General features: G+C 40.8%; 1 non-coding gene across 1 annotated transcript; it reads left to right on the forward strand.

Moving 5' to 3' along the window:
- The first annotated feature begins 10,892 nt into the window (after positions 1-10,892).
- Positions 10,893-11,075, forward strand: LOC118967830 (U2 spliceosomal RNA). The gene has a single exon (XR_005055086.1). It is a non-coding gene; the product is annotated as a U2 spliceosomal RNA (small nuclear RNA).
- The last annotated feature ends 477 nt before the right edge of the window (positions 11,076-11,552 follow it).

Consider the following 11,552-nt stretch of genomic DNA (forward strand, 5'->3'; position numbering starts at 1 on the left):
CTTTATGAAAGCACCGAGTTCCTGGTTTTCTTGAGTGTTTTTCTGTACTATGACAACCATGGAAGCAGGTCCCATGGGATGCTAGAAATAGCAATGAAAGGAGATATCAGGGTACATGTCAAAATAAAAACCAGAAAGAAAATATTCCCAAATTAGGAAGGCACAATTGGTCTCAGAATTGTAGCTTTGGAAAGCCAAATTGAACACATTTGTAATTTGCAAAATTTATTCCTTATCTAGGCACTTAAGAAATCTCTGGGGCTACAACCTTCCAGCCCACATTTAAAACACATGTATGGCAACATAAATTTACCCCCAAGAAATAGTTTCTCATAAAGAAGAAAATCTATGTATACTGCCCCAGGCACAATGCCAGGCTTAAAGGGTGAGCCTTCATCCAGAGCAGGACATTTATAAAGCAGGACAATTGGTGTTTCTGCTCCAAACAAACAGTGCCTCCACTAACTGCAGGCAACCCCTGAAGTATTTAGAGATGACTGTCTATAAATGTACATGTTCTTATCATTTGTGTTCACACCCAGAGCTCAAAAATTAAAAGAGCTGAAAAGACTATGTATTTAGAATACTTGAAATAATCTAAAATTATTTCAAAAGCAAAGTTTAAAAAACAAAACTGAAACAATTAGAAGTCCTGGAAAGGATTTCCTAAAAAAATAAAACAAAATTTTTCAAGAAAAACATCTATTTTTTTGGGAAAAGAGACACAGTAGCACACCAATCCTTTATAAAGAGTTCCTACGTTGTGATCCACTGTGATCTGTATAAGTAAAATGGCATATACTTAACATAAACAATTTGCTTGAAAAATGTCATTTACAGTTTAAAAACATCTTTTCATTGAAAAATGTAAATCTTTCTCTAAAGTGGTTATTTCGTAAACTCTTTGATCAAACATGAAATATAGTTGAACTTCAGTCCAGCCTGTGTCCTAAAATCCAGCAGTTCTAAGTTATTGGGGCCCAAAGAGCACACAGTACATGTATGCATCAGGTTTATTCTATCTCCACAATGCACTGTAATTTCCTTAAGAGACAGAACTTCCAAGCATTTAGGAGTGCTTGGAAGTTCTTGCAAAGATAGGATAAGGCAACACTTGAATGGTCGTGACTATTAGCATAAAGGAAAAGAAAAATAAATGTAATTCAGCAGGAGAACTATAATTTGTTATGCTGTCTTGATGTTCCATAGGAAAACATATTGTAATGTCTGAAAAAAGAGGATCTGAAATCAGCTCCAGCTTGCCTATCTTCAGGCCTAACCAAACCCCCCTTGCACAGGGCAGGCACTCATACAGCTTTTTTTTTTTTAATGGAATCTAACTTCTAAACCAGAAATAGAAAGTACAAGGGAAAATTTTCTATTACAAAATGTTCCCTTTCTTCTTCCACTATTTAAGTATTTTTTTCTGCAAAATTCCTGTTTTGGGAAAGGAAGAAATCACTGGCCCACTTAAACACACCCTTCTGGGGATTTCTTTTTTACAAACCTTTAAAATGATTAGCCCTTTAGGTTGGCCCTGGGATAAAAGGCAGCAAAGTGAAGTTCTTTTTTTACTTGCAAATAGTGCTTTTAAATTTACAACAATGCTTCTTAATTATGTGCACTGGTCTTCCTTTTTTCCTTCCTTTCTTTCTTTTCTTTGCTTTTCTTTTTCCTTTTTCTGGGCTTTTTCTTTCTGCAGGCACAAACAGAAGGCTCACATGGGCCACCTAGGCTGTGTCTCTGACTTTTATTCTCTATGTGGTCAAAAATGTTTAATTCAAAAAAATTATAATACAGCTGGAAAGCCCTGCACCTAGCAGATGGCCTTTCATCGGTGCCTGAAATGACAAGCCATTGTGCGTCACTTTTCAGACAGCCAGACAAGTTGCCTCCAGACGCTACTACAGCCTGATTAACAAGGAAAACTAATGATCAGAGGGAGGAGGTCTCTGGGAATAGACTAAAATTAGGGGCTTCCATCTGGATAGACAAAGGCCTGGTATGGATAAGACTAACGTCTATAAAATGAGCTCGTTCATCAGGAGCTGGGAACAATCCCATAATGCTTGAAGGATAATTTCAGAATGGATAGAGATAAATATTACTTTACACAATGGGGAGTAATACTCCTGAACTCATTATCCCCAAAGTGATGGTACAGGCTAAAAATGTGTTACCTCTCCTGATAGATGGGAGAGCTGCAGGAAGGCATTAAGCAGGCTGTATAATTCACTATCCAATCTGTTAACACTTCCAAGAGTGAAAGCAGGTACTACTCATGATTATGCTGGGCGGTAGACATAGACTCCTGTGTCCCAGGCCAATATGAATGTGTGGCCACCGTGGCTTTAAGAGATACAATGTCAGGTCCCGCACCAGGCAAGTTGGCAGCACAGTGTAAAGCCGCGCCTCCTTGCCTCTAGAGGTCGCTGTCTGAGGTGGAACAGCTGCACGAGGCTGATTGCTTGCCCGTGTGGTGAGGTTGCTCCTGGAGTCTTACTCCTAGAGGTCAGTTCTGGTCTAGGTTCCGGTTTTACTGTTCAGGCCTCCTCCTCGGGAATACCTGTGGCCAGGGGCAGTGAAATGGAAGGAGTTTCAATGGTATGATCTCAAACATCTTTACTGCTCCTTCCTTGCTAAACATAAAAGAACAAGAAAGAAACACTCGAGGTTAAAGGAAGCAGCACAGATAAAATTGTTCAGAAGCAAATCACATTAGAAGCTAACACCCCCATGCATTTCAAGCAACGTTGAGTGACAAATACATGCATGCATTTGTCCTCGCGGGAGGAAGAAATAGATGCCTAGGTGCTGGAAAGCAGATACCTTGTGGCAGTGGATCCAAACCCAGCAGTTCCTCACCCATTTCCTACCATGGCATCCGCAAATGCCATTTCTGGGATTTGGGACTGAAAGGTTGAAATGTTGGGGTAAAAACATTTTTGTGTAAAGTTGGGTCTTATCCATGGCTCCCTTGGCCCTGTCTCTGTCGGCAAGGAGAATTACTTCAAAAGCACCTGAAGAGGTTTGATAGATTTTAAGTAATAGTAATAATTGCAATTTCACAGATGGTTGGCCACTTGCCAATTTCACAGCAAATGAGAAAAGCAATAAAGAAAAACTACTTGTTCTTAAAATGACTACTTTTCTAAATGAAATTACTGAAGAGAGAGGAAATGGGCTAATCACTGGAATAATCAAAACAGTCTCATTATGGGACTCCCTGTGAGCTTTTGTTTGAATTCTCTAATGCAGAATAGAATTTTGGCATTAAATAGGATTTTAAAAGCTAAATAGGTCACACAGGCATACAAATGGTTGAGTGAATCACATAACTGCTTTACATGCCCCAAGATTCTGCCTATCAGGCTGCATTTTAATTAAAAGGAGAATTGTTGGCAGTAGAGGACAGCTTGGGGAGTTGGGTGGTGAAGGTGAAGACTAAGACTTCACTTGGTACTTAGTTTTCTATTCATAATCTTGACTTCCAAACACCAATGAAATTCATTTTCATCTTAGTCAAAAGTGTAGGCACAGAATTTGAGTGTTGGTGGGAACATTGGACATTGTTTCATTCAAAATTTCAAGACATTTCATGACACATCAGTGTGGAGATGGTTTCGTGGAGGGCAAGATATTTAGCCTGGAGAAACTATAGCCTTGTCCACCAAAATTCTATAGGTAACACCACAGTGTATGACTCTCCAGCTGAAGAGGCTGCTCTGTGATCACTAGAAACCAGAGTCAGAGAGCTAATACAGACCCTTCCTGTTAAGAGGATGGGCCTCTTCTTAGGTAGCTTAGATAAGTGTCCCTTAGAAGGGTCCCTATTTCCAACCAACTCTGTAATCTCAAAGAGAAAAGAAAGGAAAAGCACCTGGTACATGCCCCAGGTAAACTGCCTTTGCCCCCCTGGACTGAATCCATCCAGGCAAAGCCAAAAATGGGAAATTGCCTCTTTGTTTCTCCTACTCAACATACAAGTGCAAGAGGGGGTTTTGAAACTAGCATTGCCCAGAGAAGTCCCAGACCAGGCACGCTACTAAAGCAGCAATGGCCCGTCTGTAACTCCTCTATCAGGGTCCAGAGCTCACTGTTCCCACAGGGAGATTTCTTACCTCCAGACACCCACTAGCTGTCACGCCTATCTTCGCCAGTGACTTACAGCAGGTCAGTGTGGCAAGTGAGGCTGCTGCCCTTGGGAAACAAGTCACCAGCCATTGAATAAGGGCCTCTCTTTGACTCTAAGGTGAAGGAGCTTCTATGTTCCTCCTGACTGTTGGAGCAACATGAAACACTCAGCCAAGTGGCGCTTGTAATGCAAAGATGAGGGGAATGAAAGTCACTGACAAGAGATCAGGATATAGGAGCTTTGACATTTTAAGAGCAAAAGTTGCCTCAGTTTTCCACGAGAGGTGCGTGTTTCTGCTCACGCTGGTGCAAGAGTCTTTTGGGGCCTCAGGTTTCTGTGGGGCCACCACCTGGTACTCTTGGCTTGATGAGTTTGGTTTGATTTTGCTTTTCTCAGTGAGAGTACCCTTCCACTATTTCTTTTGTGGTTTAATTCATGTACTGCTTATGTCTGTAATGCAGTCTCCTTTTTTTTGATTCTTGATTTTGCAAAGAAATAGACTTAGGTACTCATGGGACTTTATTATTACAATTTCGTGATAAAGTGGAGTCTTTCCTTCAGAGTCCAGCATAATTCCCACCTGTTTCTATAGGGAGTATAATAGCACCTGCCTTTTGGCATCATATCATTTCTGTCTATTCCTCCTAAAATGGCTGACCCAGCTTCACAGCAGCATTCCGTATCTGCTACCATCTTCTCGGCTTTCCTAGTTCCTGCTTGATAATTGCTTTTTTGAGCATTTTAAGAAAATGATTTTCTTTACTTTAGAACTTAACTGTATTTGACTTTTTGTCTTTAAAGCCATTTAAGAAAAGAAGAGAACTTCACTGAGAATGAATGATCGATCGTATCTTAGACACTGTTTCTAGGCTGTATACACATTTTTAATTAGGTTTTTAATACCACATGGCATTCTTATTAAATGAAAACACCCTGGGACCTAAATAACAATCACTTTAAAATCAAATGATAGTTTTACAAAATTAAATATTATTATTTTTTCCAGTGTCCTGCCCTGTCAACGCTGTACTTCAAGATCCCCATTTTAGTGAAGCCCTGTGAAAGGTTTTACTGCTGGGGGTGCTGGTTCAGGCCATCCATCCTGCTGAATGAACCTGTTTTCTTCAATGGGATTAGTAGCTACTTTAACTTCTCTTTGTCCTGCATTTTTACTTCCAAATATTTTGGATTTTTAAAAAATCTTTATGCTATTCTTTCAGCAAAAGAACCATTCTTGAGAGGAAATTATGACCAGGTAGAATAACATAAAGATAGTAATATTCAGCAAATAATTCACTGCCTCTTTACAATGAACTGAAAGTTTCTTCTTTCTTATATGCTTTATCCTTAGAAGAACAGAATAATAACTAATAGTATTAATTTTAGAGATGAAAATCTGAAAAATAAGTCATTAAAATTAGGCCCCCAAATCAAACTAAATAGAAGTTTTGGTTAAAGTCTAATGTTTCCCACTAATCTGGTTCTGCCCCTGATTGGCACACTTACAGGAAATTGGCAGGTATAGACAGGATGCCTGACAGACTTAGTTCAGAGCACATGCTCAGTCAATGAGCTAAAAAAGGTGCCCACAAAGCCATGTGCCCACACAGAGGCAAAGGCAAGATGTGGGAAGAGAACCCGGGAATTTATCCAGGGCACCTTATCTTACCCCATAGTTACTCCTGATAATGCTGCTATTTGGATTCACCATATGGGATCCCCAAACCTATCTCCACATAGGAACTTGAGACCACCTTTCAGCCACTTGCCTATAGATTAGGTCTTATTTGACTTAGGTACATGGGATGACGATTTTCTCCAGAGAAGGAATTCAAATATCCTTCCAGCTCTCTTTTGCAGTTTGACCCAGTAGCTATATCTATTTGTACCTTCAAGGGATGTGTTCCTCTTCATGTTCATCACTTGACCATCTTATTCCAGCTGTCAGTCTCTAGCAAAGCTGTGAACTCAGGGCTCCAGGGCTCCAGGGTTTTCCTGGGAAGCCCAAGGTCAGGTAATAAGAAGGCCAACACATTGACTTTGCCCAGCATCCTTTGCACTTGTGGTTCAGAAGGTTCATTAATGCCTGAGAACAAAACAGGTTGCATTTGCTCTTCCTGGATGCCACCAGAGCTGAGCTTAAGATTTGATTCCACTGGGTGCCCTTTCTTCAGTCAGACAAAGGAAGCCTTGGTACATGCTGAACTGACTTTTCTGTTTGCATATCAAGGGAAACCCAGTAGCTCCCTTTGTAAAATCAAGTCCTGGTCCTCATAATGACAATTCTCGTGGATGGAGACTCTCCCCTCCCTCTGGGGAATAATGTGGAACCACAGCAATAGTGCAAGATCTTCAAGGGGAGGATGGAAGCTCAGCGGTAAGTGTCAGAATTCAAGGTCTCCTCCCTTAGATACCCTTTGCTCACTACCAGTCTTAAAGGATCCTGGCCCAAAATTATTGGGGGAGCCAAAACATTTTCTTTGAATCTGTTAGAGATCTCTGTGTAGTTGCAGCTACAGATATTATCATTTATTTTATTGTGTGGTAGGCACTGGCATTTAATCCAAAAACAACTGTATTGGGTGGACATTGTGAAGTGTACCCTTGTGATTTTGACAAGTTAATGGAGGCATAGACGTGCTATATAAAACTGCTAGATTAAACAACTAGCAGGCAGTGAGGCCAGGGTTCAAACCCAGGTGTGCCTGATTCCAAACATGTCAGAATACACTCTTGTAGCACGCGTCTCAGAATGTCTCAGCAGAGGGTTTAAGTTGACAGCACCTTTGAAAACTTCCACAAGAATCCATAATAAGCATGTGGGAGAGAAATGAAGTGACTATATCCAAGGAGAGAAGCAGTTAGATGGTAATGATTGACTCGGCCAGCATAAGAAATGGAGGCCAGCCACAGGCACGGCTCGCCTTTGACATGTGAAATGAGGGACAGGCCGATTCCCCTTTAAGCATCACCAACAGCAACAAATGGTATGAAGACAGGAAGGAAACAATGCTGTCAGCCAACAGAAAATATACTGACTTGCTCTAGAAGTAGAAAAATGTAGTTGGGGCGATGTCGGGACGGGACTTCTTCCACAAGCTCCCTGCTGAGGCCGCAAGTCTCCCCTGAGGCAGGGACAGCTTATCCGGGCCACGGTCTATGGTGGCGCCTGCGCCCATCCTGCTTGCCTACCTCGCCCTCCGAGAAACACCTCTTTCCCATGAAGCTGTCGAACCGCATTCTCCCTGGTGCCCCTTCCAGGATCCCTCTCTGCTCTGACCACCCTCACCCTGGGCTCACCTCTTACCATTACCCTGGTTTAGCTTCTTCATGACACTTCTTGCCATTTAAAAGAACACGTTGTTGTATTTGTTTCATGACCATGTTCTCCACTAGAGTATAAACTCTGTAAGGCTGGAAAATATATTAGTTGTTTTGTTAGAAGCAACAGAAACTGGTTTAGCCAGATTAAGGAGAGGGAGAAATTTCTTTAGGAGGATTCTGGCTCTTTGAGGTAGAGTTTTAACATTTATGCTCCTGGAACCACCTTAGATATCTTTGAAAAACAAAACCTGGTATAAAAACACTAGGAAACAATGTTTCAAAATCAGAAATAGCATTTAAAAAAACACTGAGTTCCTCCACAAACATAGGGAAGTGAGCAAGTGACTGTGGCTGTGTAGAACCCTGGCCATTTATCCAAGTCTGGGCAAAAGAGAACAACCTTTAAGAAAGAGGTAAAAATTCCTGTGTGAAAATATGAAGTAAGACAATAATGATGATGAACATTCTATCTTAACTAAATTATTCAGTTAAAATATTAGGCTTAAAAAAAAGGAAAATTAGAAAACTATTTATCTTGGGTCTGATGCCAATGGACTCTTAAGCTTTAGTTTAATAGAACCCTTGATATTGTAGGGGAAGAAGACATTTTCCCTGACTCTCTTGGCATCCCTGGCTGGGTCTGAAAACTAAACTGATATGGGTAGATTAACAGGAGAAAAGTAAACAAACTTACTTAATATAAGTTTTATGGAACAGCAGAGCCTTCATAAAGCAACAAAGAATCAAATGGTTAAATCTGTGTGTTTTTATGCTAGGTTAGAGGGACAGTGGACAGTCATGGAGAAATATGATAGGACAATGTAAGTGTGAGCTAAATGTAAAAAACTGGGGAAACCCGCTGAGGCCTGTTTAATTGGATGCTTCTCCCTCCATCTTAGAGATAAGGATGCTCCTTTCCTTCTGGTGTAGGGAGAGCACCTCTCACATGAGGGTCTCAGGACCTGCTTCAGGAGAGAAGGGCAAGGGAAGGTCAGAGAGACCAACATTTTCTCAAACTCCTTCAGCTTAAAATATTCAGTATATCAAGGTGCCATGTGTTGGGGTAACATGTTCTGAACCTCGTCAATATCAAACTTGCAACTTATTTTCAAATAAAGTAAATGCAAAAATTAACTGAAATAGTAAAGGTTTTTCCTGAATGTGATATGAAAAAGCCTTATTTAATAGCTCTCTCCAGATTGTCCTGACATTCAGCACAGTGTACATTCTAGAAACGATAATGTCTGAAATGTGGTTGTTCTTTCATAGTAGTGACTAGTCATTCCATTCCTGCCATAGGAGGTTTGAGATCCAATAAGCTGGGATTGAAAATTTTGCCTAAGTGACAAAGTCTGGAGAAAAAGCTCAAAGAACCAAGATTTCCTAGTTACAGGAACTCAGTTGGAACAGTTCTTTTACCACCTTATTTTCATTAACATCTAGCAGTTGAGGAAAGCATTTGAGGGTTTGTCAGTCTTACTTTCATTATGAAATAAATGCACCTTCACATGAAAAAACAAAGTTCTGAAAAATATTTAAAATAAATTCTAAAATATGAATTACAAAAGCATTTTGATGACTTTGGTGATTTATCAGTGTTACCCCAGAGCCTCTGACATCACACCAGGAAATAACCATCTTCCGGAATAAAAAGAAAAGTAACAAATCTAATGAAAACCAGGAATGCATGGAAATAAAAAATGCACAAACTCATCTTAATTTCAAATGTCCTTCTTGTTGTCCCACGTTCTGACTTTGGAGTTCTTCAGGAATTTTCAAAATTGGAATATAAAAATGATGCTTAACTTCCATTACTCCAAGATATGGAATATGAAAAGTTCAGAAAGAGTGAAAATTCACAGACAGAGCCAGAAACTCCATGTTAGTAACTCCAGGCTTGATCCTAACAAGGTGGCTGTGGTGAGTTTTGATTCCTCTCTCTTTTTCAATCTACTCCAGACAGTTTCTAGAGAACAATGTGGGTGGCCTGCAGTCACGAGCTGACTATAAATCCTCTTTTGCCTCTTGAGAGGATACTTTAAGGAACACTTGATATTGCATATTAAGACATCAGATATTGCAATTTCCTCTGGAAAAAATGAATTTGGGTGCACATTCCAGTCAATTTCATTCTTAAAGAGTTACTTCCACAAAAAAAAAAACACGTGGGAATGGAGGGTAAAAAGAGCAGCCAGGTAATACACTATTTAAAAACCAAAAAAAGGGGTTGGGCTCATAAACAAGGTGAAACAATAGTGACAGGTTGGAATTAAATTCTAAAATGCCTGAGCTACTGAAATAATTTCTTTGAAGAATCTCTAAAATAGCCATAGAAATCAAAGGTAATTAGAAATTTATTTTTAATGCTGTAAATAAAAGCAGGCATGGTAGTCTTTAGGAAATAGGGACATGGAGAGTTTTCTTTTCTATGGGAGTTGAGAATGAAAAGCCTCCACTGGGAATGGAGGCAGGATGAGCCACCCTACTCCCAATGCTCTGCCTTGGCCTGGGAAAGAGCAGCTCCCAAGAACCACCAGTGAGCCAAAAGCAAACCCCAGCTGAACTCAGCTCTCACTAGCAGACACCATCCTTGCTCACACGGAGACCTGGGTCTGGGGAGCCACATGCTGCTGCGGTGAGTTGAATAGTGGCCCCCCAAAAGATACATCCACCCAGTGTATGTGGCCTCATTTGGAAAATCAGTCTTGGAAGATGTAATTAAATTAAAGATTTTGAGATGAGATCATCCTGGATTACCCAGGTAAGCCTTAAATCCAATGACAAATGTCCTTACAAGAGACAGAAGACAGAGACACACAAAGAAGACAGTGTGCAAATGGAAGCATGACTAGAGTTATGCAGCCACGAGTCATACTTGTCAATATGGTAGGTCAAGTCCTAGGTCAGGTCGAAGGTCACATTTGGGAGGATTGCTCTTTCAGCTTCACAGATTTAAGCCAGCTACCTCAGATGCTGTGATTTCCAGGGGAGGAAAAATATCTTTTTCCCCTTCTCTTCTAAGTTCTCAACTGGGACCACTGTAACAAAAGGCAAATCAACAGGAAAAATTCATATACATTTATTTAATAAAAGTTTTACATGATGTGGGAATCTTCATAAGGGAATGAAGCTCCAGAAACAGTTCAACCTGAGCGTTTTTATGCTAGTTTTGATGAAGAGTGGAAGGCACTTCTCACAAGAGGGTTTTATGATGTGCTTTAGGAGAAGGTCAGGAAGTCCTTCCTTCAGCTCAAAATATTCAGGGCCAAAGTGCCATGTTTGAGAGTAGCCTGTCCTGAATCCCTTCAGATTGTCAGGATGCCTGTTCTCCAGTCCAGGATTCTCCACTTGGTAGTAAGCTCAAGATGACTGTGATCTTCTGGGGTATGAGTTTCTGGCCCCCAGAGGGCTTCCAGGACAAATATCAGTGTGGATCACTTCTCAGCCTTTTGGCTGAGATCAAGTGTAGTATCTGTTCTTATCAGTTCAATATCTGGTATGTCCTCTATCCGAGGACAATATATTAAATGGATTTTTGCAGCACGAAGTGGAGCAGGAGCTGGCTCCATCCATTTCACGCATAGGCCTGGTATTGCAGTGGAATGGTGCACCTGTTCTTTCACCATGGTAACAAAAGGTACAGAATTGGTACACCTAAAGCTCCACACTCAGGCTGTTTAAATCACTAACTACATTCGCTAGGGATGTCAATGATTAAGCCCATTTCTTCTCGCTTATCTACAGCATAATCTCTTTTTCAACATGGCTCTAGTTCCATCTCTCCCCTCTCCAGTTGCAGAACTACGTTTACAATTGCGGTTGCCAAGTGACGGTCAGAATGGTAATTGCGGACGCCCACATTTCCAGAGGAGAAAGGGTGAGGTTTTGTGAGACCTCGAGACCGTGGGGTAGTCAGCCGTCGTTTTTGAGGTACTTCTTCGCTTTGCACAGAGAGCATAATGTGAAAATGGCTGTCTTCTTCATGTGCTCCTGTCTCTGAGGAAGAAGAGCAATTTAAAAACAAACTTGATAATTTTCTCTGTGGATGCGTCTAGACCCCCACACAGAGGACCTGACTGAAGCTCCTGTGACT

The sequence above is a fragment of the Manis javanica genome, chromosome 13 (genome assembly GCF_040802235.1).
Source record: "Manis javanica isolate MJ-LG chromosome 13, MJ_LKY, whole genome shotgun sequence".
In the NCBI taxonomy this organism is placed as follows: domain Eukaryota; kingdom Metazoa; phylum Chordata; class Mammalia; order Pholidota; family Manidae; genus Manis; species Manis javanica.